The sequence below is a fragment of the Eptatretus burgeri genome, chromosome 11, assembly GCF_056783735.1.
Source record: "Eptatretus burgeri isolate ZD-2024b chromosome 11, Ebu_testis_v1, whole genome shotgun sequence".
NCBI lineage: Eukaryota > Metazoa > Chordata > Myxini > Myxiniformes > Myxinidae > Eptatretus > Eptatretus burgeri.
In genome coordinates this window covers 76,609,962-76,619,961 of record NC_140971.1, presented here as the reverse complement: position 1 = coordinate 76,619,961, position 10,000 = coordinate 76,609,962, and the positions used below count along the sequence as shown (strand labels likewise).

Genomic DNA, 10,000 nt, shown 5'->3' with positions numbered 1-10,000 from the left:
ATAACATCCCTCCATCCTTTTTCATGAAAAAAATGTTTTTATTACTTGTTTCACCACATTTACATGCTCGAGAATTATATTTCAATTGTCCAATAAAATATCGTGTGGATTACGTGTGAAAACACTTTGCATTAAGAGACATGCCTGATAGAGTAGGTGGTGATGGCTTCTGGAAGCATCTCCACTGTGTCCAGATACAGTTTTGATCTGCCACCCCACTGAGTCAGGTACAAATCCAACGTCAGGTGAGACGAGACAACTGCAACCACTGCTGATATGTGTACACAATAAATAGACAGCCCCATCAGCAAACGGAATTTTTACACGACAAAGGAATTGCACATGGTTCTTGTGGGAAAGGAAACTCGAAGTTCCGTGCAATTCCAAAGCCTTGTTTATATTCCGCACAGGTGTTTAAGTGCCTGTCATGAAAACAAGGCTTTGAGGTTAACGCGTGCTGGGAGCCTGGCTCGGGTATCGCATGCGTGCAGCACAAAAACATCCTGTGTCTTTGCCCGGTACGATTCCTTTCCAGTGCAGCACCTCTGCTGTTCCAGGCTAACAATAGCAATTGGGTTCCTCCCTTGCCTTGGCCAAATGAAAATCGTTCAGGGTCTGACATCACAATGGATAAAAAATAATTGGCTGAATACCTGGTAATTTACGATTTCTCATGAGATATGATGGAAATCTGATAAGAATGTTATCAGATCTTATGAGAAGTTTGTGTAAGAGCTGATAATTTTTAAAATTTGATGTATGAATTTTTTATTTGGTTTGGTATTTTTTTGCAAAGCACCAGGGGTGTATTCAGTTCCCAAGTTTCTTGTAGAGCACTCACTAAGTGGCTTAAGCACTCAAGCAAGCACTCCATTCAAAACCGTTGGGAAGGAACGGCTGGCTTGGCAAATGTTAGCTCGCTGCTTGGTAACTGCACACACCCCATGGGTATGTTCAGTTACCAAGTTTCTTGCAGAGCACTCGCCAAGTTGCTTAAGCGCTAAACAAGCACTCCATTTGAAACGGTTGATAAGGAACGGCTGGCTTGGGGAGAGATAGCTAGCTGCTTGGTAATGGAACACACACTCCTGCGGTGTCTCCACTTTCATTTAGCAGATCAATTACTTACTTTTTCATCCAGAAAACGTTTTCTAGACCTCCAGAAGTTGTTTTACAACTCTCTACCTTCAGCTTTGGGATGACATCTTAAAACGAAAGTTTATTCCACATCCTTGGAGAAGAGATCACCTAATGGTGTTTACAATTTCTGTCGAAGTGGACCCCTTTAAAAACCGCTCAGCACCTTTTTATTTCCAAACGAACCTTTACTTTCTAAGCCCTTGGTTAAATAGGCATTCTCAATGTTTGCAATGATTACCCTAATATATAACCTATATAGCCCTATTAGCTCTCTGCAGGACGTCCCCTCCATATAAGATCAAATATCGTTGTTATACTTTATCCAACAGGATCAACAATTGCACTGAAATCGAATTGTTACATCGATTTTTCAAACCGCGAAAGCACCATATTGGATCATCATCATCATCGTGTGTGTGTGTGTGTGTGTGTGTGTGTGTGTGTGTGTGTGTGTGTGTGTGTGTGTGTGTCTTCCATCGGTTGGACGTGAAACAGGAGGACGTGTCTGCCAGCACTGGTCCTTGGTGGACGTTATAAAGATCCCACGGTGTCTTTAGCGAGGAGTAGGCGAGGGAGCACCAGCACTCTGAAGAACCACAGTCGAACGTCAGGCCTGGCCAACCCGTTCCAGTGGGGCTTGGTCCAGAAGCGTCCACCCCAACCAAACACTCCGCGGCATAGAGAATGAAGGAGATTTGAACCTTTCTGGAAATGTTTTTTTCCATCTCGGTTGCCATATTAAAGACCATCTCTTCCACTTACGCTGAAGTTCTTAATTAAATCGAACCCAAAATGCATAATGAACTGCAACGTACACGTTGCCAAAACATTGGTGGGATAAGAGCACGCGAGCAGGATTTAATAACCTTATCTCGAGGGATTTTTATAATACCTCCGAAGAATGGTGTTTGAACGTCATGGAAACGACGTTTTAACGAAGGAGTTTAACAATTAGACCGGACGGGTTCCGGGGAAGGTGGTGGGCACAAAGGACATATGAAACCTTCAACTCTGTTGTCTCACCGACGATGCAACTTGTGCATTTGAAGGGAGAATACCATTACAACGATGCCACACTAATGGTATGCCATACGTGAAGCCCACCATACACACGTCACAACAAGGTGAAGACTGTTCGACGAAAACGTTGTGCACGCAGGTAAGCTCACTCGGTGACAGGTTAATAAAGGGAAACTGGCTCTGCGTGTTTAGTCACATGATATCAAGGTAAAAGCTCGTAATTTAACTCCTTTAAAATCAGCATTCGTTAATTTTACATCAAATGACAACTTAGTCGAGAATTGTCGAGACTTGTGCAAGGCGCACGGATTTCTATGTACCTTGTCTTGACGCCAAGCGGCTCGAGAAAGGGCCTTTTTGTTTGAAATTATTGATATGATGTTTCTTTTCCTCGCCAGAAATGTCACCGTTTCTGGGTTCTGGCTGTTTGAATGTCCGTTTACTGGAAATAATAACAATATTGTAAAGGGATTAGTAGGGAATGAGGAACATCCGCATGATGTAAAATGTGACTAAAAATCCTCAACTTCCCCCCCCACCCCCATCACCCCCACCAACACCAAGCCATCGACCCCCACTCCCAAACACCAAATTATCAACCCCCCTTCCCAAACCTCAAGTCATCAACACCATCTCCCAAACCCCAACTCCTTAACATCTGCCTCTCAACCCCTCCCGACACCCACCACAACTTCTCAACTCAACTCTCCCCCCACCTCCTCAACATCCTCAACCCTTTCCACCAAAAGGCCTCTACCCCTCTCCCCTAACTCCTCATAGTACAGCGGATAAGCACAATAATTGTGCATTTTATGAGAAAAGCATGAATTTTCTGACAGTTAGTGAATACCATAAGGTTTATTTTCAGATGTGGAGGGAAGTCAGATTTGACCTCTGAGGACTGTGAGAGGTCAAATCCAAGATGGCCGCCAGTCCACCAGGTCTAATGTTCAAACGTGTTTAATTTTGGAACTAAACAGTGTAAAAAAACTTTTAAGATGTCATTTCCAACTAAGTTTAGAATGGCCATTCGTTTGGTGATACTTTTGAGATCGCCAGGAGCCAAGGAAATGCATTTCGATCAAGGTCAAGGTCAAATTACGTTAAAAACTTTTGGACATTCTTTTGGTAAAGACAATGGATTGGGCCTATGCAATATAGCGAAACTTTGCTTCCATTTTGACACTATAGGGATAATAATACAAAAAAATTAACAGAATAGTCCCATGCTGCTAGTCTATTTAATACTTTATTAATAGCAATGATGATGATGGTAATGGTAGTGATCAAAATCTAACAGCCTCCAGAACAGAAGCACAGTGCAGTGCACTTGAGCGCAACTTTGACACACTTGCACCGTCCAGTGCATCCTTTCTCACAGCGACAGCGGATCAATTCATGGCACGATTTTGATGCTTCGGGGAGAGTGGTCCAAAGCGGCTGCCACCCAGTTGTTTCCTTTGTCCAGCCCCAGTCAGATGGCTCTGGCATCTCTGGATCCAGGACCAATGCCTGGTTCCAACAGTTGGCCTGGTTGCAAGTGCGCTTGATGTGCTGTTTGAGTGCTGCCTGGGTTGGAGGAATGTTCTCTAGAGTTCTAGACTTCTGTGTGAAGAGCTGTTTCCTGGCATGATTCACTTCCGTGCTCTCTCTGGTTCGGTCGTACATTAGCACCACAAATCACTCTCGCAAGTAACATTGATCCTTCACTGACCTCACTTGGCATGCATAGGAGTTCATTGAGGAAACATGCATGGCATGCATAGGAGACAAAAACACAATGAAAGCACCAACTACCATACCACATTTTACATCTAGGCTATCTTCTTAGATACATGTCAATATCCAGGATTTCTTTATTGGTAAGGGTCAACAAAGCATAGAACTCTACAGATAATGCATCTATACCCAGCTAGTCTAAGCATGGATATACACGATACATAACTGCGCCACATCCGCCTCAAGCACACCCTCTGAGGGGCTAAATAACTAAATTCGCCACAATGACACCACTCGGTATTCATTTGCAAATTTCAACTGATTGCTAATTTTTTGATAAATTTTTACCTTGACCTTGACCTTGACCTAAATTCATTTCCTTGAATTCTGACATTCTCAAAGGTATCACCAAATGAATGGGCATCCACAATTTAGTTGGAAATGACACCGTAAATGTTTTTCTGTGCAGTCTTGTTCCAAAATTAAGGACGTTTGAACATTAGACCCGAGTGACTGGTGGCCATCTTGGATTTGACCTCTCACTGTCCCCTCAGAGGTCAAATCTTACTTCCCTCCACATCCGAAAATAAGCATTATGGTATGACCTAACTGTGCTCGAAATTTTATGCTTCTCATAAAATGCACAATTTGTTAAAATATGAGAGCTTATCCGCTGTACTATCAACCTTCACCTCACAACTCTGTCCCATCATTGCTCTTCCCACTCCCCCTCCCCACCTCCTCCCCTCCCACTTGCATAAACCCCAACTCTGTCCTCTCCTCCCCCTCCTTTCCCTTCCCCTCCTCCGGCTCATAAAAGTAAAAGGGCATTCTTACGTCGATCATTACATATTTTGTCATGACCTCATTGAAATGGTGTAATATTGAATTCTTCTCCCTCCCCTAACCACCTTATTATTACGCCATTACAGACCACAGAAATCGCGATTGAAACAACAACAGTATGGCTCTACATATCATGGCCCATCACGGTCGCCAGTCCAACTCACAATCCCGTGAGATATGTGGAAACCCCGTGGAATTGCAACTCTCAAGTTACCATGGAATTGCAATTGTCAAGTGTCAAAACTATTATTATATAATTGTGCCAAAAAACGACACTAAACCAGTTATCTTCTTTCTGATGTGTATCTATTGTTATGGATCTGGAAACCATTTGCACTCAATATACAGGTCCCAAAAGTCAGTTATCCCGTTAAGTACATGCGTAGTCAGATCCCTTTCCTTTTGTCTAGTGGGAGAATAAAAAACGTGCGTTGCGACTTCTTTTAGTTAGGTTATTAAATCTTTACATCAAACAACCAACAAGCCATCTGCATGGCCCCTCGGCCGTTCACGATCCACCGCCAACCTGCTGCACCACCAACGTACCTTTGCAACGTTGATACTGTTACTCGTCAGTGTGGGCCCGCATGGAGGACTGGCTGGGGTTTCCCGGGAGGGGCCGTTGCAGCGTTATACTGTTACTCATCAAGTTTGACCCCGCGTGGAAAGAGCGGTTGGGGTTTCCCGGCAGGTTTCTCTACCGCTGCCGGTAGAGTAAATCCGGTTCGACCAGGCGTTCCGAGGGCGTGGCTTCCCCGGTAGTTTGAATTGCGTAGCTACTTAGGTAAATTGGTTTTAGACAAACAGACCCTATGCTACGCGGTTGAGATATTTGCGTCCACGGTCGGTTCAGCGACCCGCCAGCTCATGGAATTATCCGGAGCGACGGTCTACAATTCTGGGGAGTCTGGTGGGAGACGGCGTAACCTCCCCGATCTAGCGGTCGTTCTCGCCACCGACCCCTGGCCCACAACAATATATATATATATATATATATATATATATATATATATATATATATATATATATATATATATATATATATATATATATATATGTTGTTGTTGTTCGTCTTTCGGCTGCTCCCGTTAGGGGTCGCCACAGCGGATCTGTTATGATCCGCATACTGATTTGGCACAGGTTTTACGCCGGATGCCCTTCCTGACGCAACCCTGGTTACCTCTTACGACACAGGGATAAGGATTGGGTTTCGCCATGATTCCGGGCTGCCCTTCACCCTCTCATTGTGTGGCCCAGTGCAGAGCTCCCATCCTCAAGCGATCCTCAAACCCAAGCCTCCGGGTAGCCGGATTACAGGTGCATGCCACTACACCCGGTTATATATATATATATATATATATATATATATATATATATATATATATATATATATATATATATATATATATATATATATATATATATATATATATATATATATATATTTTTTTTTTTTTAAGTAAAATATAACAACTAAAATTTAAAAGCACTTGCTCGAGAGAATGAGATAGTTATTTGGGCAGTGTATAGGCAGCAGACCTCTGAATCGATCGCTCCAGAAAATACACAAAATAACCTGGGTTTGAAGCAAAAACATGTCCACTACCGATGTGCATATATAATAGATTGTGTTATATAGCTCAGATGTATTCCAATTACACGGGCCAATAGGCTGACACCTGAAGCCTGAGACCTATACCTACCGTGGCCTTGACAAAGTCTGTAATGCCTATTATATTTGCTCCAACCTTTTGATATTTGATGATTCTTGAGTCACTTTATTTGTTTACATTGAAGGGAAGACTTATAAGGAGGGCTTGGCGATTGTGAATATGATCGCTCCGAAGAAGTCTGATGTCAAATATGTACCACCAAAATGGCCAGCAGCCATATGATCTTTCAGGTTACAATTGTGGTGAGTAGTCAGGTCGGCTGTCCAACCAATGGGTGGAAAGGAGCATTACACACGGACAGATTGACGGATGAACAAGTGTATTGTTAGCTCACTTGGACTTTAGTCCGGTGAGAAGCGATTGAGCAGTGTCCATAGGTAAGTCAATCAATCAGTCAGTCAGTCAGTGAGTGAGTGTGTCCATAAACACTTCAGTCATTATCGCTTGAATCCAACACACAATTTTTGATGAAACTTGGCCACAAGCTTCACATCTGATGCCAAACAAAATCTGTGCTCATTCATGGGTTGAAATCAAACCTAAAACGCTGAAACATTTACTGCACGAACCTCATTTCTCAATGTGCGAAGTTGATTTTGCGATCTCTTGGTTTCGGGTCTCATTGTCATGGTCACTTGACAGTTGCAATTCCACGGGATTTCCGCAAATCGAACAGGATTGTGAGTTGGACAGGGATTCGTGACGAGCCATTTTCAAATCTCTCCGCAGTGCCGAAGCCTTCGTAGTGATGTGAAAGGTAATTTTTAATGATCCTCGTGGAGGATCTCTAAGTCTTACTCACGTTGTTGTTCTTCATCTTCTTCTTGTGGACTTTTTTGTTTCACAGCCGACAGTTTTCATCGAAACTTCCTGAAACTTGGCATATATATGTAAAAATACCCTGCGCAAACAGTAACCATCTCCGATTTTGAAAATTCCTCCCAGAAAAAAAGTTATGACGTCAAAATATCTCCGCTAATGGAAATCGACGAAAAAATTATCTCCGAAACTAGGCAAGCTTTTTGAATTCTGTTTGCAGGAATCGAACAGGGCATTCGCAGAGATTAATTACCGCACATATGATACATCACTTTGAGTCATATCAATTTTTATGACATCATTCCTATTTTTTGACATGTTTTGTTTCACAACCCAGAGTTTTCATCGGATCTTCGTGAAACTTGCCATGTATATGCAGAAAGCCCACACGCAGGCAGTAACCGCTCTCCGATTTTGGAAATTCTTCCGAGAAAAAAGTTGACCATAATATCGCCGCTAATGGAAATCGCCTCTACCATTATCTCCGAAACTTGGCAAGCTGTTTGAATTTTGTTTGTGGGAATCAAGATAATTCAAGCATGAGCACAGATAATTTATCACAAACCTGATACATCACAATGACGTCATATTCGTTTTTATGACGTCATCATTAAGAAGACGAGGATCTTAGCTCATTTGAGCTTGTTAATGATCCCCGACCCCATTCCTTACTAAGCCCCCACAAAAATATATGGGTAACGCCGGGTACCCGTGCTCGTTATCTAGAAAACTGTATCACGTCAGTAGAACTTTGGCTCTCATTTAATAAATTATTAACGTGGAGCGCACTCCCTAATGACAGCATTCACCCTCTCCCCACACCCTCACCCCCACCCTCATGAAATCCCCACTCCGTACCCCGGTGGCTTGTAGTCGATTGTGATTTCTATTTTTCCTCGTGAGAGACCTCCCGTAAGATCGGGTGTTTAAAGCGAAGTCGACAAGCACTGCCGTCGCGAGCCTCTCCGAGTGCAGGAAAACAAACCTGTCTGAAACCAATCTGGAGCGAGTCCGACATCCCTCCGGGGCGCCTCTGATCTTTGCCATTGGATGCAGTAAATTTGGCCCTTTTATCACGGTTGCTGTTCCGCCGGCGATGCACACGCGGCGCTGAGCGACGTTCGCACGAGAGGAAGCAAATTGCACATTGTAAGTGAGTGCGCGTGCATTGTAACCACATTTGTGCACATTGTATAACCACATTGTAATCACACGTGTGTGGACGTTTGAACCGCACTACAACCCCAATTTAACCGCATGTACATGCATTATAAATTATAATCACCTGTACGCATTGTAACCATGTGTACTCATTGTCACAATGTGCACGCGCATTGTAACCGCGTGTGTGCGCATTGTAACAGCACTGTAACCACATTGGAACCGCGTGTGCACATCATTGTGACCACGTGCACGCGTATTGTCACTTGTGCATGCACAGTCACTGCGTGGATGCACATTGTCACCTCTTGTACGTGCATTGTGACCCTGTGCATGTGCATCGTCACCTTTTGCACCTGCAGTGTGACCGTGCATGTGCATCGTCACCTCTTGCACACACATTGTTACCATGCAGGTGCATTGTCACCATGTACGTGCACTGTCACCCCGTGCACTGTCACCGTGCATACGCATTGTGACGGTGCATGTGCATCGTCACCTTTTGCACACACAATGTGACCGTGCACGCGCATCGTCACCCCATGCACACACATTATCACCTCTTGTACGCACGTTGTTACCATGCAGGTGCATTGTCACCATGTACGTGCACTGTCACCCCGTGCACTGTCACCGTGCATGTGCATGTGCATCGTCACCTTTTGCACACGCATTGTGACCGTGCACGTACATTGTCACCCCGTGCATCGTCACCCCATGCACGCGCATTATCACCTCTTGTACGCACGTTGTGACAGTGCACGCGCATTTTAGTCTCCTCTATTACTTTTTGGTGGACGACATCAAAGGGTTAAAAATGATATTCACAACTCGTCAGGACTGGTGTGTTTATTTATTTTCCTTCTTTTTCCAAAGCGAGACCCTGACCTTTACCTTACACCTTCCGCATTGTGGGTCGGGGATGTAAGTGCCACCGCGGTGTGATTGGTCTCATTGTAGATCCTTTAATAGTGTCATTGAACATCATTCAGGCGAGAAAATGGCGATGCGGTAGTAAATGATCTTTTATTTTTTTTTTCAAGTTTTATAGGCAAGATTCAAAAGATTACCTGCACAATATTGTGCGAACGGAGAGAGTAAGGAAGAGCAAGACGTCCTCACAGGGGGAGGTGGTGGCACGATTTGCCGCACCTATGTAATCTCCTCGGTCTTGCAGGTGACATGATGAATATCCGGAACGTCCGCACCAGTGGGTCTTTAGCTGACTGTGTGGTTGGAACTTTCTCATGATAAATGTTCAGGGTACAGTTGTATAGAACAAGACATCCAAGGAGGGTGTACAGGGGGTGGGGGTGGGGCTGGAACACTTCTCAATTCTCATCCTGGCATAAACTTTCTATACCAGGATGTGATTTGAGCTTCAGCATTCATGGAGTCTCATGGGATCGCTGAAGCAGTTATAGACCAGTAATGGTGTTATTCAGGCAAGGTGGTCGATAGAACCTGGAACCTGCAACTACGCTATGTGATGACAATATGAATGATCAACAATCAGACACAATCATATTTACGTTGACCGAGCATTTCTGCCCCTTTTATTTCCAAGTTTGAGGCACTCTCTGCTGGAAATCGAACCTTTGTCATGGACCTCACCATGCTGT

The 10,000-nt window shown here is 43.9% G+C and overlaps 1 protein-coding gene across 2 annotated transcripts in view; it reads left to right on the top strand.

Annotated features, from left to right (window-relative positions):
* LOC147017419 (angiopoietin-2-like) overlaps nucleotides 1-10,000 on the top strand; it is a 280,361-nt gene that overhangs the window by 45,593 nt on the left and 224,768 nt on the right. The window contains exon 1 of one of the 2 annotated variants that reach the window (XM_085847065.1): nucleotides 8,129-8,366. The exons of the other annotated variant lie outside the window; for it this stretch is intronic. The gene's annotated coding sequence lies outside the window, so the exon portion shown is untranslated. Of the gene's footprint in view, nucleotides 1-8,128; nucleotides 8,367-10,000 lie in introns of those variants that run through there. 2 annotated transcript variants of the gene reach the window in all.